This window comes from Hemiscyllium ocellatum, chromosome 22 (assembly GCF_020745735.1).
Source record: "Hemiscyllium ocellatum isolate sHemOce1 chromosome 22, sHemOce1.pat.X.cur, whole genome shotgun sequence".
Taxonomy (NCBI): Eukaryota; Metazoa; Chordata; class Chondrichthyes; order Orectolobiformes; family Hemiscylliidae; genus Hemiscyllium; species Hemiscyllium ocellatum.
The window spans coordinates 35500000-35526212 of NC_083422.1; the positions used below are offsets into that span (position 1 = coordinate 35500000).

General features: G+C 39.8%; 1 protein-coding gene across 2 annotated transcripts in view; it reads left to right on the forward strand.

Annotated features, from left to right (window-relative positions):
• Positions 1–26213, forward strand: part of LOC132826283 (fibroblast growth factor receptor 2-like) — a 189647-nt gene that overhangs the window by 2565 nt on the left and 160869 nt on the right. For both annotated transcript variants that reach the window (XM_060842065.1, XM_060842067.1), the window contains exons 2-3: positions 4479–4543; positions 4929–4979. The gene's annotated coding sequence lies outside the window, so the exon portion shown is untranslated. The remainder of the gene's footprint in view (positions 1–4478; positions 4544–4928; positions 4980–26213) is intronic.

Below are 26213 nucleotides of genomic sequence, written 5' to 3' on the forward strand. Positions count from 1 at the left end.
TTGTACTTAACAGAGCCATAGGATTCTGCCATTTTGAACAAATAGTAAACTTTAAAATAAACCTTTTACAATACAAAGTTAGTAAAATAATATGCTACATATGCGATTTAGACTCAACATTGAGGATTAACTTGAAATAAATATGAATTAACAGGCAAACTGGTCAAGCACCCCACAGAGCATTATCAAATAATAGATACAGTTAAGATACAGCCCACATATTTTACTGTTGCCCACACAGGCATTGCTATGTGGCTCATCAAATCTCATTAAAGCTGCTTCAGAAGGGACTCCTGTTCTTCTGTTTCAAAAAATTCAGCCTTGAAATTTGCTCAAAACTGCACTGTCATGGACTGCCTCAATGAATAAATAACCAGAACTTTGTTCCAAGACCACATTCCTACCAATTCCTGACATTGCTAGAATTTGCCTGTATATGTCAGCATAATTTCAGCTTTTTAACTAGAATGGCTAGTTTCACTGATCTGATACTATGAATTTCCCTGAACTTGCAAACCCTACCTTGTTGATTGTCTTTTTCATTTTATTTGTCCTACTTCTGAGACTATATCACTCAATTTCACATAGCTGTACTCTAGTATCTAATCATTGACAGTTCTAGCTCTCTAATTGCTCTGAATAAAACTTTTGTCCGTTTTGTCCCAACTCCCTGAATCCAACTAACAGAATTATTTTAACAAGATGGAGTTAGCTTCCCTGATTTTTTCCCACTGACTCATGAACCACTGTTTACTGGTTGTGAATTTATTAATAGATAATTCAATACAACAAGCCCAAGTCTTGTTCCTCGGCAGGATTAAGTGTAAACATCAGTGGAACACCCTGTGCCTTGATTGTTATAAATGTTCAGGTTATGCTATATGATTGGATACAAAAAAGGATTTGTTACATAAGGAAATACAGATCTTCAGCCCATTACTACTTTGCCATTTCTGTTGAGAACACTGACTGCAACTAAACATGAGGCAAATATGTTGCCCTCTCAGTGGACATTTCAGAAGCAAAATGTAAAAAGGCTGTCAGTTGAGAAGGCTGTATATTTATGTAATAAATGGAGCACTCTGAATATTAATGCAGGAATGAGTTAATGTTGCATGACACAGGACTGGCATTCAGTAACCATGTTGAGTAAATTAACCGGTATAGGTACATACTAAGAAAAAAAATGGAGTTCTGATTCGTCACAGTATTTCTTCTCTTCATCCTGTTTCTGGCTTAAACAATGACAGGAAAGCCAGGTTTCATTGCTTAGGTAAAGAGATGTGGTTATGAAAGAGAGTGGTAAGTATGTACAGCTTTAGTCTTTTCAGTTCACCAACACAAATGACAAGTATCTGGCAGGATAGCTCTGTTGCTTTTTATCACACATTTCTCTCCTAATTGATAGATAAATAGCAGAATTACAATAGTTTCTTTCTCAGACTTATTCAATGGTACTTCACATTACATGCTTTAAATAAGCACCCAATAGAAATAATATGAATGTCTTCAATCTGTAAAGCATTGAAGATAGCAACAGATGTGGGAGTAGAGTTCTTTTTAAAATAACTCTTTATAATAAAATTTTTGTTCACAGTTTTACATGATTATATCGATAGCAACGATTGCATCTTTCTTGAATATCACCAATGGCATCTCTAAAGCAAAAAAAAAGCTTATTCTGTCCTAAGTTCTAATAATCATGCTTTTATCCAACTTCGATCTTTCAATGCTCTTTATTTTTGAGAGAGAAATTTCGCTTATTCTTGGGTTTCCTGATGAAGGGCTTATGCTCGAAACGTCGAATTCTCTATTCCTGAGATGCTGCCTAACCTGCTGTGCTTTGACCAGCAACACATTTGCAGCTGTGATCTCCAGCATCTGCAGACCTCATTTTTTACTCTCTACATTTCTCCTTTGGCTTCTTTTTCACATTAATGCTTTGGAATCTCAGTCCTGCTTATTTGGACATCTCCACATTAAACATTGGCGTTTCATCCCTGAGAGGTATGGCTATCTCCTAACATCTCCAATCCAGTAGGTCTCTCTTAACTACAGTTAAATAGTTTTGTTGATGAAAGAAACATTGGTGTTCCTGGCAGCATTCTGCAACTATCCCCGAAATAAAGGATGACATAAATAATGACAACTTTGTTTGTGCTATAAGATCACAAGAAATAGGAATAGACCTCGAGCCTGCCACACTATTCAATAGGATCATGGCTGATCTGACATTCCTCATGTCCATTTTCCTGTGTTTTCCCTGATTTTTCTACTGATCAAGAATCTAAACTCGCCACCTCAACCATAAGGAAGGAAGAGGGCAATTGACACATAAGAATCTATCTTAAATGCACACAGGGAGCTGTAAGCACAAATTCCTTGTGGCAAGGTGTTCCAAAGACACTCAACCCTCTGAGAGAAGAAATTCTTCCTCATCGCAGTCTTAAATTGACACCCCTTCATTCTCTGACTGTGTTCTTTGGTCCGAGAATCTCCCAAGAGGGGAAACATCATCTCAGCATTTACCCTGTCAAGCCCCTTAAGAATACTATATGTTTCAATGAGATCTCCTTTCATTCTTTTAACTTCCAATGAGTAACCTCCCAATATATTTAACCTTTGCTCATAAAACAATCCCTCCGGACTGTGGGATCTCCAAATGAGCATTCTCTGAACTGCCTCCAATGAAATAATATCCCCTTAAAATACCGGACCAAAACTGCTCATATTTCTTCCAAATTTGGTCTAATTTGCAACTTGCAGCAAGACTTCCTTACTCTTATGCACTAGTGTCAATGTCCTGATTACCTTTGTACTAGCATTCTCTGTTTTGTGCACAGGTTCCCTCAAGTCCCTTTGTGTTGTAACATTCTGCATATTTTCTCAATTTGGATAATACTCTGTTCTTTTATTCTATCTTGCAAATTAATAACTTCACATTTTTCCACATGATTGAAGATTGTTAAAGTCCTCATGAAATCCTAACATTTAAATTCGATAAACTAGAAAAGCTTTGGGTAAGTAACTGAGCTAGAAACATAAAGAAGGACTGAATGGCCTGATTTTTGTAAATCAAATGTACATTTTTTTAAAAATCCTTAATGTGATTGGGGGGAATTGAGCAATAAGTTGTCTCATCTTTTGGTTGAAGGCAATGAATGTGTATGTGTGATTACTCCATACACAGAAATCAGTGAGTGGGATCCAGACATCCCAAAAGCTTCAATGCAAATATGATGGCACATGTAGAAATAAATCAGAACACTATTTTCTACAATCTGCATCACTGGATTCCTATACCACTCCAGTATATTTAATCAAACCTGCCACACTAAAGGTGAGTGTGGTGACTGATTGACTGACTGGATCCTAGAGTGTGGGAAATTTGATACATCTTTGAAGTTAGTACTGTGGAAAAATAGCATCAGCTTTGCTAGAAATGTGAAGTTATGTTAGGTAACCTTTGTAAAACTAATATTCTATTTGTAAGTAATGCTAAAATTCTAATAATTGAAAGATGTGATATATTCACTACTCCATAATTAACTAATGTCACACTAGTTAAAGGCACAGAGGCGTAATGGGGATTATTTTGCTGAGAGCTAATATTTCCCTGTATTTGTTAAACTATATACATATTCGAGTTGCCCTAATTAGATTCACAATTTTGCCATAGTTGCCTTCAATATGAATTGAATTAGGGACACCTGAAAACGATTAATCCTGCTTCAGTTAATATGTGATTAATATATATGTATGGGTGGTCCATGCAAGAAAAATTTATTCTGAAGGAAAGACTGGATGATTGGTGAGCAGAACTGTTACAAAATATTAGAAGAAGTTATAGTCAAGAATTGGGTTATAGTTGAGAATTTAGTTGATTCTTTTCCTGTTTTACAGCTCTGTGCACATTATGCACTGGGTGTATGCCATTCACCACACCAGTTAAGGCTGAAGTGTAAAAGCCCAAAGCTTGCTTCAGAATGCCTTCCCAAAGTGGTAGTGTCTTCAGTGGACTGGAGATCGGGTCTCTTGTGCCTATGATAACTAACTCCACATGCAGCCTGACCAATGGTCCTTGAAAGTTGCATTTCCATGCATTTGGTTGTTTATTTTAAAAAGTTTTGTGCCTCAAGAACTCTTTAATTCCATCACTTGAAAACTGTTTTGTTTTGGGCTTTGCTGGGAAACCAGGCTGTTAGTCGCTAAACTCATTGCAGATTTTGGAAGAGGACTAAATGTGGATTTTGACATGGTTAATGTGTGCATAAACATTTAGGGAGTGATTGAGTCAAGGGTATTTTCTGACACATTCACTGTTTATTTTTATGATAAAATATGGCACCAAGACTGTGTTTGGATTACTTGACAGGAAATCGCCTTGTAAATTATTTTGGGATGTGGACTGCAGAGCTGCAAAAGTCCCTTTCTGTGATTTATTAAAACATTTAACAAGTCACTACATTCCTTTCCAGGCAAGATTATTCAATCAATATTCAGTCACTGGGTGCACTGCATAGGCTTCCAGCACGTACCAAAGGTATGTACTCTTCTAATATTGGAAGGATTTGATGCATGAAAGCTTCAAGCCCCATTTATGACAAACTGATGTGTGTGCAGAGTTTGCATGCCATCACATGTTATGTGAAGTAGAGTCAATAGCTTGCAAAGTTTCTTGAGTAGATTTTAAAAGTTTGTAAATAACTATACCTACTGTTTTGAATTGCATATTTCATAATTGTTTACATGTGTTTTAACAAAAGGAAGTAACTAACTCTGTCTAAACTGTTTTTAATCACTGCTATCGGTGCAGAATATCACAATAGTTACCATCAGATGAGAATATTGATCACTTCAAATCTTATTTAGACAGTAATGTTTTGAATTGTTTCTTCATGTCAAGTGCTTTTTTTTGACCATTTTAGATTAAAATGATTTGCCGTGAAGTACTTTAATTGAGAAGAAGGAACCTAAATGTGAGTTTAAAATTCATTTTCAGAAGGAATTTTGATTATATGAAATTCTTAGCCTAACTCTAAAAGTGTAACTGCAAAATATATGTTTTGATTTCTGCTTCACTACTTTTAGATAGAAATTTAAGCATATGCTTAAATGAAAGGCCACACCACATAGTATTGTTTGGGTGTGGCAAATTCTGAAATGCAATCTGCAGTTGAAATCATAATTTTTTTTTCAAATTTAAGATGTTGTTCACAGCCCTTTGTGTAGTGAAGTGTTATAATTATGCTCTGAATAACATGAATCAGCGGAGCAATTCTTTTCAGAATATCAAACAAGTTAACTGAATCACAATCTTATAGTGAAGGAACAGGGACAAATGAGACTGCGTGACCCAGCAGAATGGATAAAATAAAACTGAAATTGCAAATTAGATTATTAGTACTCAGAACACAAGAAACACAGTTAATAGATTCATCCCCTTCTTCATGCGGATTCCAGGCTGTGATGGACTGCAGGTAACATTAGAACTCTAGTAGTTCAACTGAAAGTTTATTCGACATGCTTGAACTTAGCCTGTGATTGTCAGCATCTTGTTTGACAGTCTGAGCCAAGTCCAACCCTACTGTCATCCGTCATTGACATACATGCATTCAACTGGGAGAGTCAGAAAGCAGTCAAGACCATGATTCCTGGCCAATTTTTCTACTCTGTCATCCAGGGACAATTGTAGTGCTGCATTGTCATCCAGTTTCAGACCAGTTGGCATTACATTGAGTGCACAAAGCAATCAATCCAAGACCTTCCTGCTTTATATTGTAAAGAGCCAAATTACGTGTTGATTGTATTGTTACTTGCCCATTGACGCAACAGGAAAAGCATATCTGTACAGCTTATTTCTTTCTATTAGTAATGTTAAGAGAAGGTACTGCAGAAAGATTCAGTTTAAACATTGTCTAATACATTGACTATAATTCAGTGGAAGTATGGTCTCCATTTTTTTAAATGCAAGTTTATGAAAAAACCCAATAACCATTCTTCATTCAGTTGGTTCGTAGTGACTCATTTGATCCAAACATTTCAACTGATGATGCATCTTCATCATTTATTGTAGATTTTTAACTGGTTTTTCTGACAAACACTCTCAGTTGATCGCCCAGCAAAAGAAAAAAGCGAGGAGAATGCAGCTTCTCTTTTTGAGAAATTGAAATTGTAGCTTTCCAGCAAAAAAAACTCTTAGGGACAGTTAGTTTTGGGGGACGTGGGGGAAAATGTGGTTGGAATAATAAGTTACTGTGATGTCTCTCTATCTCTGCTCTGTGTTTCCTTTTGAAAGTAGTTCCTGCTGATTATCCAGATCTTGTAAAGGGTAATTGTTTGTTATTCAGGTACTTAGTGAGTTTTCTTCAAGTAAAGAGAAACTCCACAGTACCTCCAGGTTGAAACAAAGAAAATCGTGAAGCAAAACAAGCAATCATGATTAGGTGATGTTCAGTTTGTCAGTGGAGGGAAGAACCCAAGGCCTTTCGATACATTTCGAGAAACTATGTTCTCCATTCATGGAGTGTGGGTATTGCTGGCTGGTCCAGCATTTGTTGTCCATCCTAACTCCTCTTCCTTTGGAAAAGAGTTGTTCAGTTGTTGCGTTGAACTGCAGCAGTTCAATGTGGAGTAGGTACACCACAATGCTGTTAGGAAGGGAGTTCCAGGATTTTGATCCAATGACAGTGATTAAATGGCAGTATAGTCCCAAGTCAGGAAGAGGTGTGGCTTGATGCATAACTTCCAGGTGTTGGTGCTCTTATGTGTCAATTGCCCTCTTCCTTCCTTATGGTTGAGGTGGTGAGTTTAGAAGGTGCTGCCACAGATGCTTGATGAGTTATTGCTGTAAAATTTTTAGATAGTACATATTGCTACCACTGTGCCTCAGTGTGGGTGGGCTGGGTGTTGAATGTTGGGGTTCCAGTCAAACAGACTGTCCTGGATGGTGTTAAATTAGAATGATGAATTGTGTGATTTTAGGTATGTGAAATATATCATAGAATCCCTACAGTATGAAAACAGGCCCTTCAGCCTGACAAGTCCACAGTGATCCTCCGAAGAGTATGCCACCCAAAACCATTCCCCTACCCTTTTTACTTTATATTTACCCCTGACTAATGTACCTAACCTACACATCCTTGAACACTATGGGCAATTTTGCATGGCCAATACACCTAACCTGCACATCTTTGGATTGTGGGAGGAAACCAGAGCAGCCAATGGAAACCCACGCAGACACTGGAGAATGTGTAAACTCCACACAGACAGTCGCCTGAGGCTGTGAGGCAGCAGTGATAACCACTGAGTTACTGTGCCGCTCAATAACATTTATTTTGGATTTTTGAGTTTTGAGCTTGTGGCATATGAGTTTTCTGTGTATCTGAGGGGATTTAATTAATAACTTGCAGGTATTTCGGCGGCCATGGAGATGTTTAAAAAATCCATTAAAGTGCGTTAGGGCATGCTAATGGAAATTTCTTTCTGGAAAGTTTTTGTAAGCAGACAAATTAAATTGTTGTGCATTAGATTTTCAGTTTAGAAAGGTCTCACTATAAGAAAAGTGAACAGGACTAGGCCATTCAGCCCTTTGACCCTGCTGTGCCATTCAGTAGGGTCATGGTTGATTAGACATTCCTCACGTTCTCTTTCCTGCCTTATCCCTATAATTCTTGATTCCTCTACTGATTAAGAATTTATCTCAGCCTTAAATATACACAATGACTCTGCTCCACGGCTTCTTGTACCATAGAGTTCCAAAGACACTCAAACCCTGAGAAAAGAATGTCCTCCTCATCTGAGTCTTAAATTGCCACCCCTTTATTTTTCTGGTCCTGGTCTCTCTCTTGAAGTCAGAGGTTTTTACTTCTTTTGATTTTGACAGTCACCAATAGGTTGTGAAAGAAAGCATTTTGGTTTCATTTGGGCAGTTTGCCCAAGTCTTTTCTGATGCTGGATGTGTAAAATGGTTGCTCCTGAGAAAGGGAGGAAGGTTCCAACTGTTAAGAAAGATGTTACCCCAGTGTGAACAGTTTAATTTGAAACTCACTGATCAGACATGTTTGGTTAATTCCCTGAAGGGGCATATGAATCTGAGAAAGTGTAAGCACAATTTGTATGACAAATTAAAGAAGAGGTTATCAGATTCTCATGACCAGGAATTGAAATAACAGCTAACTTGCACTTTGTGGGATAGAGAAAGGATTTCTTCCTGGTGTGAGTACCGCAGATGAATATTTTTGAGATTAATTATACATTATGGTGTGTTTCTGAATCTTTAACCATGTTTTATGTAAATAGTTTGGTTTGTTCAATTTTATCTTTTCTTTTGGCTAATACACTTCCATTTTATTGTTGAAATCAAATCTGTAGCATTCTATGCTTGTGTTTCAGTGAAGGTTAAAACTGTTTTAAAAAAAATATATCAAGCCAGATTTCAGTCGAGGATCTTGCTTGTCCAGTAATAACATCAACTGGAATCATAACGAGTGTTCAATTCAAACAACGGGATGCACTATAATAAGGAAGAACCATGTGAATTGAAATATTTGCAGGTTAACATCAATGAGAAAATTTCAGGGTAGACCAACGGTTTGAGAGAGCTGAAGTAATCACATGACTACACTTTGGAAGCAGCAGGAAGTTTCAAATAGATAAAGTGGTTGCAGGTTAGAATTGAGAACTAATCAGTTATCAGATCTGCTTTTGATTTGTATTATGTCTAGGCTAATTCTTCTCCCCATTCGCCATGTATTTGGAACTTAGGCCTTTATGGAGAATTATTGACGGAAGAAAATCGATTGGCATAAGAGATACAAAAGCTTGTTGGAGACAGCTTTAGCAATGAAACAGATCTGGAAATGTGAGATGAAAGGTCTTAAGCAAGATTAATGATATTAACAGATGAAGTACAACATGGGATGGTTCATCAGACATGAGAACTAGGAACTGTTTGTATTATATAAAAAAGTGTAAATTGAGCACTTAAAGGTTCTTGAAGTTCAAGACTGGCTAGCTTTTAACTTTCTCATCTTAGCAATCAATTTTTTTGGAAAAATGACTTTCTTTTAACACAAGAATTGGATATTATAAACAAGTGTACCTATATCATGCAAGTACATTATGGTAAGCATCAAGTGAGACAGAATAAGGTGAATTTAATAGATGGTATGACTTTGATATTCACTCCTTTATTAGTGATGATACATGCAAAGGAATGAATAATGGAAGCATATACCCCACCTGAAGCCAAGATTACGATGCTAACAAATGAGCAAAGACCTATTGTAACTCTAAATTGACTAGTCTTGCTTGAGTATCCAGTTTATGTATATTAAATATCCCTATAAGGTATGAATTTCAAGGTTGTTATATACTTGAATATTTGAATTAAACAAGATTCCACCATGGAAGATGTGAAGGTGGGCCATGATGCTAATTCGCAAAGCCACTTAGGTTTTATTCTGGGATACATTTTGAGTTTTGGGAGCTACGTTTTCATTCTTAGAAACTTTCTATTAGGTAATAGTCTCTTAGTAACTTCTGTAATTGAGTTTATATAGGAAATGTTTGGACTTACAAAGGAGCACAATTATGAGTTCAACAATGTTGTCAAAAATCACCACTGTTCCATTTGTTATAAAGCCACAGTGCACCAGAAAAGCATTATTCAAGACACTGCAGTATTTAAATTGGTATGCAATAATAGGCATTGGTTAGCAACAAATAATTTTTTAAAAATAAGACCCACATATACAGACCATAAACAAGCTGTCCATAGACTGGAGCCATCAGAATTAAATAATTGCATAGTTGTCACTAACACATTCAATGCATTTCAAGTAACTCATAGTATGTGAGGCTGTTTGAGATGTGATAATACCAAAATGTAAATGTTTATGAAACATAATTGTTCATTATTAGCTTACTGTTGTAGTGAATATTGTGATTTGAATAATATTCATGTTATAAACTCGTGCTTTTAAAAGGTTAAAAATAGTTTTGTCCCTTTGCAGCCATTCTGCATCCCCAATGCCTCTTTATAACCACATACAGCCACCTTTCCATAACAGCAGCCCATGGTCTTGCCAGCCTTGCTTCCCAGTGCCAAAGCTCATAGTCTTGGTCCTTGAAGATATAGTTTTGCTCATTGGCAAATCTGTAAATCGCCACTTTCTCACTATATTTCTGTTCAAAGATTGATTCTCTGCTATGTTTTCTGCTGATAGACTCACAGCTTTTAAGGAACAAGCATTTATCTGATAGTTTGATCCCATGCTTGAACTTTCCAGAATAATTTTGGGGCTTTTCAGGTTAGATTTGCTCCTCTTCCGTCTGTATTTTGAGCTATGCCATTCAGATTGTGGGGCATTGGCCAATAAGGAATTACTAACAAAATAGTGTATAAACACTATTAATGAGTAGAGTACATAATTGAAATGAATAAAGAATAGGAAGGATTTTGGGATACTGTCCTGGGAATTGTTGAGTTAAAAAAGTTGAAGGAGAAATTCTATGGTCAGCACTTCTGCGGTAATCAGTGTGAGTTCAAAGATAAATTAAATAACCTTAAGTAAATGGTTTGGAGAAAAGCCTTTCTTGTTTCTTGCATAGAAGGTGAGTTGAGGACAGGCTACAAGGTTTTCAAAATTATTGAAGTATTTTGAAAAGTGAATGTTTAAAGCTCCTGTTAATTCTCTGTTGGAGATTTGAAGACTTTGAAATCCAGACCTTCTAGTACACTTGACTGAAGCATCACTAATAGGTTAAAATTAACGTTCTCAAGAGATGAAACAAAACAAACACTTGTTTGTACTTTTTAAAAAAATTTTGTTTGCAAATGAATTATTAACTGAAATATTTATTTTAAGGATGCAGTGTATCAAAATAATATTTTCAAGCTGTAGAAATTGCTACTTATGTCAAAATAAATATCTGAAATTCAAAGCACAGTTGGGAAAAGTAGTGCATCTATGTAAACCTGAGTATATGAGATTTCTTGTGGATATATCAGAATTTTCTTCACTGGCACTCAGCTCTTTCTTTTACTGCTCTTGTGTAGTCCACAAACTAGATGATTAAAGTTGGGGAGGAAATATCATTTGTGTTTGTTAACTGCTTGAGTATAATTAAAGGATTAGCACTGTAGGAATGTCAAAATTACCTGCACTTTGTTTGTTGCAGCTAAAATGGTTAAAAATAACAGGAAACTCAGTGCAAAATTGTATATCCCAATGTTAGTGGTTTGACTAGTTTTTGGGAAAATAATTTTATGTAGACTGCTCTTAGAGTCATAGAGATGTACAGCATGGAAACAGACCCCCCAGCCCAACCCATCCATGCCCACCAGACACCCCAACTCAATCCAGTCCCATCTACCAGCACCTGGTCCACATCCTTCCCACTCGTATACCATCCAAACACCTCCCAAATGCCACAACTGCACCAGCCTCCACCACCCCCCACCCCCAGCAGCCCACTCCACATACGTACCATCCTCTGTGCGAAAAAGCTGCCCCCCCCCCAGGTCTCCCCCACATCTTTACCCTCCCATGCCCTCCAGCCCTGGACCCCCTGACCCTAGGGAAAAGACCCGGCCCACCCACCCTATCCATGCCCCCCACAATTCTGCAAACGTCCACAAGGTCACCCCTCAGCCTCTGATGCTCCAGGAAAAACAGCCCCAGCCTGCTCAGCCTCCCCCCACAGCCCAGATCCTCCAACCCTGGCAACACTCCTGCAAATCCCCTCTGAACTCCCTCAAGAGCCACAACATTTCCCCCCCCCCAACAGGAACGAGACCATAAATGCATGCAACGCTCCAACAGTGGCCCAACCAACTTCCTGCACAGCTGCAACATGACATCCCAACTCCTGCACCCAACACCCTGACCAATAAAAGAAAGCATTCCAAATGCCCTCCCCACCATCCCATCTACCCACGACTCCACCCCCAAGGTCTCTCTGTTCAGCAACACTCCCTAGGACCCCACCATCAAGTTTATATGCCCTGCAACCAGTATTCATTCAGAGGTAAAAACGCACCAAAATATATTCAAAATAACAGCAATGGATGAAAAATTCATGTGAAAGTATGGTAGTTCCCCAGGACCAAATACTTTCTATTGTAGTTTTACAAGAAGTAAGTGAGAACCCCATGTCCCAATGTTTGCTATATTTGGGAACCATTTCTTTCAATTGGAAAATTTTGCATGTTGCTCCACTACTTAGAAAGGTGAGGTGGGGAGGAACGAACAAGGGAATTATAGACCAGCTAGCCTAACATCTGTTGTTGGGAAATTGCTCGAGTCAATAATAAAGGATTACTGAGCACCTTGAAAATGTTCAGCTGCTGAGTGTGCTCTGGAATGGACCTATAATGGGTGGGTCACGCCTGAAGGATTGGTTTGAAATTTTTGAAAAGGTGGTTTAACATATTGGACAGAACAACGTCGATTCAAGTTCCTTATATGAACTTCTAAAAGGCATTTGATGCTGAAAGTCCCTCATGAAACACTGTTAGCTACAAATAAATTTCATGATACTAAAGGCAAATTATTGATCTAGTGATGATATTGGCTGAGCAGTAAGAAACAGACCAAGAATAATAGGCAGGTACTCCAATTAAAAGGATGTTACTGCTGGTGTGCCACAAAGATGGGGTCTCAAATATTCAAATTTGTGAACAATTTAGAAATTGAAATATAAAACTACACATCCAGTTTTGCTGATGGTAGTATCATAAGCAGTATGAATCAACAATGCAAGCATTTGTGAAGTCATCCACTATGAACTTAAATACAGAACAGTAGTTTTCAAATGGCAAAAAGCTAGAAAAAATGGACGTCCAAAGAAATTTGATGGTCCAGGTATATTGATCTTGAAAATACCATGAACTGCTACAGAAATTAATTTGAACGGTAATGCTTCAATCATAAAATGGCCTGCTTAGACATTAACTGCAGTACTGACAGCACTTCTAAGCAACATACTTTAGGCAGGGAGGGAACACAGATTAGTTGAGAAATAGCCATCAAGAGTATACCATGGAACTAATGCCCTTCTGTGCTTTTAGTTAATTAAAAAAACACGCAATGCCTGGACCAGTTTCCTTCTCCTGCCAAGGTCAAGTCCCTATCTATGAATATATATAAGCTTTCAGCAAGTGGAAGTAAACTACATTGCAAGGACAAATAATAATCTTAAACTAGTTGTTAATGTAACTTTTAGCACACTTTGGATGGTTCAGCAATTGATGTCTCATCATGGAATCAGTGACGTTGTTCAGTAAGCATGGACTGGTTGAATATTTTTAGTACTCTATTAAAATTGTCAAAGGGACTTGATGTTTTATATAGTCTGTCAGCTGTTGAGAGGTATGAACAACACACCTGGCATTGCACTGACAGTGAAATTCAGACTTCAAAATGATGCTTGCACTTGGTCAAAGAAGCAGACATATAGATAAAAATTTAATATAGAAGCGTAAGTGGTAACAGTTGGTAGAGTGAAGACGGGCCAATTAAGAGACTTAATGTCTGTATAAACTAAATTCATTTAATTTTTGAAAAAATGTATGAGCTGAAGATTTCACATTAGTGAATATAAAGTAACCAAGTTAGGGCTGTAAACTGAAACATTGGTTTAGGCTCCATTTCGTACAAGACACTATCATGATAAAGAATTTGAAACTTTCTGTAGGAATACTTATATATTAGGTTGAAGTCAGTTACATATTTTCCTGGTGCTCATTATTGAGGCTGCATGATACTTTGGTAGATAGTGCTTCTTCAAACATTGACCACTTGATGGGAAGTAAATAAGTTATTGCAGAGAATGTACTACTTAAAAGGTACATCATGCTTTCCTGTTAATTTTCTGTTGGAGATTTGAAGACTTTGAAATCCAGACTTTCTAGTACACTTGACTGAAGCATCACTAATAGTCCACCAACATTTATTCTGGAAATTTTTTGAGGACTTAACTTTAAAAAGTGCAAGTGCCTTGCTACTCTACCTTATTAGCAGTCACTAGAAGAAAGATAATTAATTAATTCTACTAGAGGTCACAAGTGGTCTACAGGAGGAATGAGAAAATGTCATGAGAACATGGCTTTGTTGTACACAAATACACCCCATCACCACTCCAACCACAAATTCAGGTACAGGACATCCCTGTTTCTCTAGATCTTCTCCATGAAGATCACTAGTGTCATGATTGAGAAACTGCAATCTGCCAATTGATTGCTTTGTCAGCCAGCACATTGTACAATTTAAATGGAATTGCATGAGTGGAATCCATATATACTCAGAATGGAAAAGAATTTGGTTCAAAATACCCACAAAACATTGGTTGTGGCCTGAATCCAGTAAACCAAAGAACATTAAGTCATAAATGTTAAGAGTAAGTCCATTAAGCAGTCATTTTCAATTACATACCTAATAAACTGGTCCTTTAATTGTATGGCATACCTGATTTTTAAACCATAAAAATTAATGGGTTAAAATTAATGTAGGTTCTATAATGAGGGGGGCCATCCACTATATCAGGCCCACGTGTATTATTGCTGAATACGCACGGTATAGGTGAGAGTCATATTTGCTATCAGATCTGCTCATTTTGTACCATGCCCAAGAGATGATTTGGAGATGCTGGTGTTGAACTGGGGTGTACAAAGTTAAAAATCACATAACACCAGGTTAAAGTCCAACAGGGTTATTTGGAAGCACTAGCTTTTGGAGCACTTCATCAGGTCCAACCACCTGATGAAGGAGCAGCGCTCTGAAAGCTAGTGCTTCCAAATAAACCTGTTGGACAATAATCTGGTGTTATGTGATTTTTAACTTTATATGCCCAAGAGAGTGAGAGAGGTTCTGCAAAAAGCCAATTGACCTGGTGATCCAGGGTAATTGAACTGAAATGAGTGAGGAAGGTTTTTCTGTGATCTTAATGGAGTGGTTTAAAGTATCTTTCCTTTTATCCTGGCTTGTCCTTGTAAATGAGTCTCCCAAGTTTTAAAATGAAAAGTGTACAGTTTGAAGAAATGTTGTGGTTCTGTTCGCCGAGCTGGGAATTTGTGTTGCAAACGTTTCGTCCCCTGTCGAGGTGACATCCTCAGTGCTTGGGAGCCTCCTGTGAAGCGCTTCTGTGATCTTTCCTCCGGCATTTGTAGTGGTTTGAATCTGCCGCTTCCGGTTGTCAGTTTCAACTGTCCGCTGCAGTGGTCGGTATATTGGGTCCAGGTCGATGTGCTTATTGATTGAATCTGTGGATGAGTGCCATGCCTCTAGGAATTCCCTGGCTGTCCTCTGTTTGGCTTATCCTATAATAGTCGTGTTGTCCCAGTCAAATTCATGTTGCTTGTCATCTGCGTGTGTGGCTACTAAGGATAGCTGGTTGTGTCGTTTCGTGGCTAGTTGGTGTTCGTGGATGCGGATCGTTAGCTGTCTTCCTGTTTGTCCTATGTAGTGTTTTGTGCAGTCCTTGCATGGGATTTTGTACACTACATTGGTTTTGTTCATGCAACGTAATGTAGTGTACAAAATCCCATGCAAGGACTGCACAAAACACTACATAGGACAAACAGGAAGACAGCTAACGATCCGCATCCACGAACACCAACTAGCCACGAAACGACACAACCAGCTATCCTTAGTAGCCACACACGCAGATGACAAGCAACATGAATTTGACTGGGACAACACGACTATTATAGGATAAGCCAAACAGAGAACAGCCAGGGAATTCCTAGAGGCATGGCACTCATCCACAGATTCAATCAATAAGCACATCGACCTGGATCCAATATACCGACCACTGCAGCGGACAGCTGAAACTGACAACCGGAAGCGGCAGATTCAAACCACTATAAATGCTGGAGGAAAGATCACAGAAGCGCTTCACAGGAGGCTCCCAAGCACTGAGGATGTCTGCAACACAAATTCCCAGCTCAGCGAACAGAACCACAACAACGAGCACCCGAGCTACAAATCTTCTCCCAAACTTTGAGTTTGAAGAAATGCTTACAGCAGTAATACTGAATATGTATGTATTTAATTTATACTTATGAAAATTAAATTGAATATGACTGCTTGAGCAATAATCATATTCAATAACAGTCTGACAAGTTTGTATATTTTGAGTGCTGCTTGTTTGGATATTTAAGGTTGTACAGTGTTGAGGCTGTTCAAGTGTTTGCTGTGACCTGGTGGTTGTACCTCTGCCAGTAAAAATAGGGAACTGAAAGGCTAATCTAGAGACCTTGACAGCCAGCTGCCTGCTTGGTTTCGGTGCCATAAAAGCACCTGGTAAAGGGTGGAAATTTTCTAAGCAATAACAGTGGTTGCAATCTTTTTTCAATTGCAATTCAGACTCTATTGAGGCAGCCAAGAACTTGCAAAGAAAACTTAATCAAGTTTGTACTAGGGTGATCAATAAAGATTAGCATGGACAAATGCAACTTTTAAACATAAGGAGCATATATACTCAGTGGGTGGGATTGAACCAACCAAATACTCAATGGGTGGGATTGAACCAACTAAAATAGATGGTGGGAAAGACCATGGGATATTAGTAATTTTGGCACTCATAATATTCCATCAAGCTAATTGACAACAAGGAAAGCTAGCCTTTTATTGGAAAATCAGATGCATTCAAATCTCCAGATGCCATGTTAAACATTGTATAATGTGGTTTGGCCAGATTTAAGCAGTATGTAATTCCAATACCATGATGTAAGGGAGCATGACATAGAGGCAGTGCAGGGAGGACCAATGAGGATGATCTCAATTTCATGGGAAAAATTGTAAGCAAAACATTCTGATCAACTAGAGATCACGAGTGAAACTGGAAATTGTTCAACCTTTTCTGCTGCCCAACATATGTCATCCTTGTAGCGTGAATTACTCAACAAATTGCATGGGCATGCGAGCCACTAGTTCTCACCACTTATAAGACCACCTGGGATCGAAGGGTCTTATGCTGTATTTAAAGACCCCACTGCCCATCATATCAGAGGCTGCAAGCCATCTCCCCAGCCTGTCTTCCCAGCTACAACACAACAGATGCTAGCAAAAAGAACGTTCGTTAGCTCCCTGCTTCTCTCAGTTGTTGTGGACAGAGTCATAGAAACATTCTTTTCCTGGTGAATAGAATCAAAAGGACATTGCATCATACCTACTCAGTGTGGTGGCAGATAGCAGCACAATTCAGTGCTTTTGAACTCCACAAAAGAGATGATAAACAGTGACTGAGGAAAGGGGAAGCACAGTCTTCTCTCTGCTATCTCACACTCTTGGAGCCCACTCAGTCTAAACTCTGTCAATTCAGTGACGCCTCACAAAGCCTCAGTCTGCAAGCATCAGCATCATGTGTATGCTGTCCACTCATGATCTCAAGCTACTAAGTCTTCCTGCCATCTGCGCTTTCTGAACAAAGGGCATCTGTGACCTTTTGGGCTACTGCAATAGAATTGCATCCAGTCCTTGAATGCAAGTCCTTGTTCAGATGTTGGCTAATTGGAAAGATGAGGTTATGCTCAAAAGTGCCTTGTTCCTATGTCTTTCTGAGGTCAGAAATCACAAGATGGTAATCCGTTGGACAGTGTGCTCCCCATCATTTCTTCATGAGTGCGTTTCAGAAATGGATGCTCTGACAAATATTGACATTCAGATTGACAGTGAATTGAAGGCAGATGAATATCATTGTTTAATTGTTGGAGTCATGATGACTGCAGTAGCCCCATGAGGGCTTTGCATGCCAGCATTGCACACTGGTCTGCTGAGCAAACAGTAAGAGAGATGACTGCCTTTTTAAAGGGACACTTGAACCCTGACATCTCTCGAAGCTGCATGTTATACCTGCTCGGAAGATACTTCATCCGCTTTGAATACAGTTTGTTTCAAACTGATACCTTTATTATGCAGTTGATTTCCAAATCAATATGGTGAGGTTCCAACTTTGATTTGTGAGAGTGACTTGCAGGCTGCATGTGCGAAATGTGATGCATGAATTAGTCCCTATTCTTCATGGCTTTTATTGTGTTATGATCCCTGTGCCCTCAATAGCCTTCATTCCTTAACCTCCCTCTGTTTTGATTGAGCCCTTTTCACATTACCATAAATGTACCTGCCTTATGCCTGGATTCCATATCTTTTGATTCGTGGAGCCTTTGTTGGGCCTCACAAGTGACCGTCACTTGCCTCATTCCCCTGCTTCAAAGGGGCGCAGTCCTTTCTGACTGAAGCTACCAAATCAAGTCTTCCTCTGCTATCTCCAATTGCCCTCATGACTATTGGAGACAAAGACTGAGACTGATTGACAGTCTTGAGCATGCCCATAGTTCCTCATCTCAGCCACAGGCTGCCTCTGCTTGCAAAAGCTACCTACGCATACCTGGTAACAAATAACCAACCTTCTGAGGCTGACGCATTGCAGTTTCCCAGTTTTGTGAACAAAGTGTCCACAGATACAGTTCCCATTGATTTGGAGACACCTGCTGCAATACACCACTTCCATCTAAAGAGAAGGAAGATGACTTTTTTAAAATTTCAACAATATAGTTTATTCATAAAAGTATCTTTATATGCATACACAGGCACTACAGCAGTTCACTAGAGCATATCGCGAACAAACAAACTTTGGAGTTTGACTCTCTCGACTGTTCCAACAACCCAAAGGCATTTCTTAGTTACGCAACATATTATTTACACATATTTGAAGAATTGGAAGAGTGTGATAGCTGAATGGACCCTCATTGTAGTTTGGCCAAAAGACTTTAGACAGTGGTCTTTTCCAACTGCATCTTGGTGGCAGCTGCCCCAAGCTCTAGTGTGTCGCTCACTGTCCCGGAACTTGGAATGTGCCAGTATGCAACACTCGGTTAGGTCAACTCCTTGCTCCAGAAGACCAACAAACTTTGGGCAGAAAAGAGCATTTTTCACCGAGTTAATGGTCTTCCAGGTGCAGTTGTGTTTGTCTTGGTGTGCATCCCAGGGAACAGACTGTAGAGCATAGAGTCCTGCATCACGGAGCTGCTTGGGACAAACCTTGGCAAAAACCACTGCATCTCTCTCCAGACTTCCTTTGCAAAGGCACATTCCAGCAGAAAGGAAGATGGCTTGCACGGCTGTGAACTACCAGGACTTGTGTTGAATGCCAGAGTGGGCTTCATGCTCCAAATGGCTTACACCTGTTCTTATATACTATGTTTCTATGTTAAGACTCAACACTTAACACCCAACTCAAAAGGTACCCTTTTGAATTTCATAGGTGAGCTTTTGAAGCATCAGAATTCTCATATGGGCAGGAGTTATTTGAGAAGGAGAAGTTAATACTGATTTTTTTTAATTAGTGAGATGCAAATCTGATGAAATAGGCTACAATTGGAATTTGATCTCACCATCTGAGGAGGGAGAAGTTAATATTGTGACAGTTTAACTTGATAGGGAAGCAGAGGCGAAGTAATCCAGAACCCCAGGCTAACGTTCTGAGGACATGATTTGAATTTCATTGTAAAAGATGATGCTTGAATTCTATGAAAAAAACTGCATTAAAATGTTTGTCTAATAGCGACTACAAAAGTACTGTTGATTTGTTATAAAAGCTCACCTGGTTCATTAATGCCTTTTAGGAGACGTCATTTGGCATCTCTACCTGGTCTGATCTACAGGGGGCTCCAGGCCTAAAGTAATGAGGTTGACTCTTAACTGTCCAATTGGCACTTAATTCAATAAATACTGGTCCAGTCAGCAAAACCATCCCATGACAACATTTATTTTTAAAACTCTCACGCCCAGAATATTGGCCCAATTAAATCTTATTCTCACCAAGACAGGAGCGGAAAATCATGCCCATTGTCAGTGTTGATAAATGGCCATAAGCTAACATCCTACAATATGATCTGCAATTTCCTGATGCTGATGGTCAAACAAAATTCTTTGCAGGTGCAGGTAGTTCTCCTATAACGCATGTTCATGAAATGTGATTTGTCCGTAATGCAATTTGTGAATTGTCAATCCCGTTCACTGTTAAACGATTTTCACCCCCGCACTAGGTGTCATGGTGTGCAGAAGATTGGAATTTGCATCAGCATTACGTGATCAGTTAGCTTGTGCGCTTTCTTGTGAAGTGCTTTGTGAAAGGTATTGTGAAATGTTTGCGCTTGTTGACTGCAAAAATCATCGTGAAAATGACTCAATAGCCTGAGGACAAGAAGCTGGGAGAAATCTGTTAATAAAAAAAACTTAGACTTGAGATAAGAGTGAAATTTCACTGGAATTGACTAACGGTAAAAGAACAGTGTTGAGGAGCAGCTTGAATCTTGGCTTTGCTGTTTGAATTAAGAACTTTTTTTCTCTGTGTTTGAAAAATATGTTCAAGACTATCTGCAGACTCATGTGAATCTGTTTCAGTGACTAATTACGATGGTAACCAACTGCAAAAAATACCAGTACAGAGGCTTGAACATGGTGGTCAAAGTCAGGAAACTCTGCACATTGTGGGTGAGAGAGAGAAAGGTGGGAGGCACACTTAACTTCGGTGCATGTGTGGAGATGTCCTCGGGGGTGAGTAGGCTACGCAGAAGAGATTCAGGATTAGTCGGTCAGATGTTAGCTCGGATGAGTAGGGATGATGTTGCAAGAAATGGTAGATACAGTAGCAGAGATAGTGTGAGGTATTGACAAGAAGATGGTGGCACTTTCACTGGCAGAGTGGAGAAGGTCATTGATGATCTTCCTAGATTCTGTGCATTCCTTCAGATAATCAAGACTGCATTGGCCTGGATGGTAACTGTAGTCCAAGTTAGTGTGCTTCCAGTAGAGTGGCGTCCTCTGTCAGCCTGGGAGAAAAGGACATCCTGCCTCTGCATCATCTCATCCCCATCAGCAGTATCACCACGTCCTTACCCACAAAGAAAGGCACCAATTTTCCAATGTCTGCCACATCCAGTGTCAATATCAGGAGCAATGCAGGGCAGCTCTAGACTGACAGCCCTTGCCTCGGTGCACAATATCTTTTTAAAGATGGTGCTACACCACAGATGTTGATCAGTTCTGGGATATCCAGGAAGGGTGAGTTCTTTTGGAAATGGCACAAAGTATAACAGTGCTAGAATGTGTGAGAGGGGGCACCAAACAGTGGGGTAGGTAATAAATGAGGCGGATTTTGTAAAAATAAGGTGATGGACGTCTCCAAGCATCACAATGTGAAATCCTCCAAAAAACTTGACAAGACTGACATTTAGCACAATAAGTTAAAACTCAGCCCTTAATCTATCAGGGCAGGTTTCATTCTGGGATCTGATTTGTGCAGTGATACCATTGGATAGGATCAGAAGACTAGCTAGAATGTAGTGCAGCCAGCAGATATAAATGTCAGTCAAGAGTAATCAGTTAAAGATTCTGATGAATTATACTATGAAGCACCACACAACAAGTCAGTTACAACAGGTCAAAATTTACTTAGACTGTGCTATCGCTTGTACTAAGCTAACTACTATTTTTGTTTTGATTTTGACTGGTATTTTTGGTGGCTCGCCCCAACCCTATTCTTTTCATAGGCCCAGTTTATTTCTATTGTACAATTTTCTATAACAAGGTGTCGCACGAGAAGACAACTACGGTGTTAGATTCTTATCATTTGTCATTATTCCTCAGTATGTACGGTTTTATTTTATTCACTTGAGGGATGTAGGCATTGCTGCCTGACCATGATTTATTGTCCATCCCTGGTTGTCCTTAAGAAAATGATAAATAGTAATCTGCCTTCTTGAACCACAGCAATAATATGCTGCAAATAGACCCACAATGCCATGAGGGAGGGAATTCCAGGATTTTGACCCAACAACATTGAAGGAATGGTTGTGTGTTTCCAAGTCAGGACTGTGTGTAGCTTGAAGGGGAACATGCAGGTGATGGTGTTTCCGGGTAACTGCTGCCCTTGTCCTTCTGGATGGAAGTTTGTATGTAGAAGGTACTGTCTAAGGATATTTGGTGAATTTCTGCATTGCATCTTGTAGATAGTTCACACTATTGCTACTGAGCGTCTGCAAAAGGAAGTGGATGGTTGTGGTTGAACTGCCAATCAAGTGGGCTGCTTTGTTCTGGGAGGAGTTAAATTTCTTGAGCATTATTGGAACAGCAGTCATGTAAGCACATGGGGAGTGTTCCATCATACACCTGACAAGTACATTGTAGATAATAGACAGGCTTTGGGAGTTGGGAGATCAGTTATACACAGCAAAATTCCTAGCCTCTGATCTGCAGTTGAAGGCACAGTATTTAGAGAGCAAGTCCATTCACTTTCTGGTCAATGGTTAATCCCAGGGTGTCGATAGTGGGGCATTCAGTGATTGCAACACCATTGAATGGTGGATGACAGTGAGATTCTGTCTTGTTGGAAATGATTATTGCTTGGCATTAAGAGTCATCGAGATGTACAGCATGGAAACAGACACCACGGTCCAACTCGTCCATGCCGACCAGATATCCTAACCTAATCTAGTCCCATTAATCAGCACTTGGCCCATATCCCTGTAAACCCTTCCTATTCATAAACCTATCCAGATGCCTTTTTAAATGCTGCAATTGTACCAGTCTCCACCACTTCCTCTGGTAGCTTACTCCATACGTGCACCACTCTCTGCATGAAAACATTACCCCTTAGGTCCCTTTCATATCTTTCCTCTCTCATCCTAAACTTATGCCATCTAGTTCTAGGCTACCCCACCCCAGGGAAAAGACCTTGTCCAATCCTTGCCCCTCATGATTTTATAAACCTCTATAATGCCACCCCTCTCAATGTTATTTGTGACATTGTCAGTTCTAAATGCAAGTAGATGCTCTCTGTAGATAACCCAAAGTCATTTAACAGCAGCAAAGTATGCTGAAACATGTCATTGCCAGTCACAGCCCTGTTTAGCCACATAATGGATCTCCAAGGGTTCTGACCAGCTCAGGTCTAGCTGATCTTACCTATCATAGAGTCATAGAGATGTACAGCATGGAAACAGACTCTTTGGTCCAACTCGTCCATGCCGACCAGATATCCCAACCCAATTTAGTCCCACCTGCCAAAACCCGGCCCATATCCCTCCAAACCCTTCCTATTCATATACCCATCCAAATGCCTTTTAAATGTTGCAATTGTACCAGCCTCCATCACTTCCTCTGGCACCTCATTCCATACAAGTACCACCCTCTGTGTGGAATACGTTTCCCCTTATGTCTCTTTTATATCTTTCCCCTCTCACCCTAAACCTATGCCCTCCAGTGCTGAACTCCCCGACCCCAGGGAAAAGACTTTGTCTATTTATCCTATCCATGCCCCTCATGATTTTGTAAACCTCTATAAGGTCGCCCCTCAACCTCCGACACTCCAGGGAAAACAGCCCCAGCCTGTTCAGCCTCTCCCTATAGCTCAAATCCTCCAACCCTGGCAACATCCTTGTAAATCTTTTCTGAATCTTTTCAAGTTTCACAATATCTTACCGATAGAAAGACCAGAATTGCACACAATATTCCAACAATGGCTGAACCAATGTCCTGTACAGCCGCAACTTGACCTCCCAACTCCTGTACTCAATACTCTGACCAATAAAAGAAAGCATACCAAATGCCGCCTTCACTATCCTATCTACCTGTGACTCCACTTTCAAGGAACTATGAACCTGCACTCCAAGGTCTCTTTGTTCAGCAACATTCCCTAGGACCTTACTATTAAAAGTATAAGTCCTGCTAAGATTTGCTTTCCCAAAATGCAGCACCTCACATTTATCTGAATTAAACTCCATCAGCCACTTCTCAACCTATTGGCCCATCTGGTCAAGATCCTGTTGTAATCTGAGGTAACCTTCTTCGCTGTCCACTACACCTCCAATTTTGGTGTCATCTGCAAACTTATTAACTGTATCTCTTATACTCGCATCCAAATCATTTATGTAAATGACAAAAAGTAGTAGACCCAGCACCGATCCTTGTTGCACTCCACTGGTCACAGGCCTCCAGTCTGAAAAACAACCCTCCACCACCACCACCCTCTGTCTTCTACCTTTGAGCCAGTGTTGTATCCAAATGGTGAGTACTCCTTTTACTCAGTGTGATCTAACCTTGCTAACCAGTTTCCCATGGGGAATCTTGTCGAACGCCTTACTGAGGTCGAAATAGATCTCGTCCACTGCTCTGCCCTCATCAATCCTCTTTGTTACTTCTTCAAAAAGCTCAATGAAGTTTGTGAGACATGATTTCCCATGCACAAAGCCATGTTGACTATCCCTAATCAGTCATTGTCTTTCCAAATACATGTACATCCTGTCCCTCAGGATCCCCTTCAACAACTTGCCCACCACCAACATCAGGCTCACTGGACTATAGTTCCCTGGCTTGTCCTTACCACCCTTCTTAAACAGTGGCACTACATTAGCTAACCTCCAGTCTTCCAGCACCTCACCTGTGAATAAGGTGGTACAAATATCTCAGCAAGAGGCCCAGCAATCATTTCCCTAGCTTCCCACACCGTTCTAGGGTGCACCTGATCAGGACCTAGGGATTTATCCATTTTTATGCGTTTCAAGACATCCCAGCACTTGCTCCTCTGTAATATGGACATTTTTGAAGATATCACCATCTATTTCCCTACATTCTATATCTTCCATGTTCTTTTCCACAGTAAACACTCATGCAAAATACTCATTTAGTATCTCCCCCATGTCCTGCAGTTCCACACAAAGGCCGCCTTGCTGATCTTTGAGGGCCCCTATTCTCTCCCTAGTTACCCTTTTATCTTTTAATGTATTTGTAAAACTGCTTGGATTCTCTTTGGCAAATAGAGTTAATGCATTGAAACAGTTCAGAAAAATGTTTACTAGACTGATACCTGGAATGAGTGGCTCACCTTATGAGGAGTTTCCAGTCAGTTGACTTAACTGAAACAGACAAGATCCTGAGGAGACTTAACTAGTGAATGTGGAAAAGACAAATCTAGAAGTAGAGGTCATAGTTTAAAATTAAGGGGTTGTCCACTTTAAGACGATGAGATGAGGTAGTTAGTTAGATCTTGATAACTAAGGAGATGAAAGATTATTGGATAAGCAGAAATGTAGATTAGATTCCCTACGGTGTGGAAACAGACCCTTTTGGCCCAACCAGTCCACACTGACCCTCCGAAGAGTAACCCACCCAGACCCGTTTTCCTCCACCTAACACTATGGGCAATTTAGCATGGCCAATTCACCTGACCCGCATATCTTTGGACTGTGGGAGGAAACCAGAGCACCCGGAAGAAACCCATGCAGACAGGGGATACCATGAAAACCCCACACAGACTGTTACCCGAGGCTGTAATCGAACCTGGGACCTTGGTGCTGTAAGGCAGCAGTGCTAACCACTGAACCACCGTGCCACCGAAGGTTAAAATCGGATGAGCCATAGTCTTACTGAATGAAGGAGCAGTCTCCAATGGATGAGTGGCTTACTCTTCTACATTGTTCTTGTGTTCACATGGACCCATCCAGTCACTCATGTTCCAAACTCCTAGCTATGAGAAAATAGCTCCACTGCCTAATGGTACCTAGAAACAGTTGGAGGCTGGAAGTAAAGTCTGAAGCCGAGCCCAAATATTGGCCAATTTCAAAACCGGACACTGCTTCAACAATTTCTACAACCAAACCACTGTCAAAGGTAGTGAGTGACATTCCTTTCAGACTCAATCTGTAAGGCTGAGATGGGGACCATGACATTTGTGCAGCCCAGAGCCCCTATAAAGTTTGTCCAGGCTTTCATCCTGGAAAAGACACTTTCGCTACACTGCATGGCATTAACATGATACAGCAGTAATGAGTTATAAGACTAACTCCACTGATGTAGAGAATAAGTGTTACAGGCTATCTCTCTGTCTGGATGGAAGACACCATACTGATCAGCCACGGCCAATCTCAAGTAGGGCAGCCCTGGACTAGTAAGGTGACGACTCTCCACAATCCATCTGCTTCAATGATTAGTCAGTAAGGTAAAGGAATCTATATCACCAGGCAAAATAAATTAAGATATTAGCTCTTCGATTGGCAGGCTGAAAAGTCAGGACCATGTACACAGGTGTGACATAAAACTTGAAGCTAAGCATAACCGTTGTGATGGCATGGAACTGGATAGGTTGAATGTCGATATAATATCCCTACAAAGATATCAGGCTCACCATATTTTTCTGATAGGAGAAAG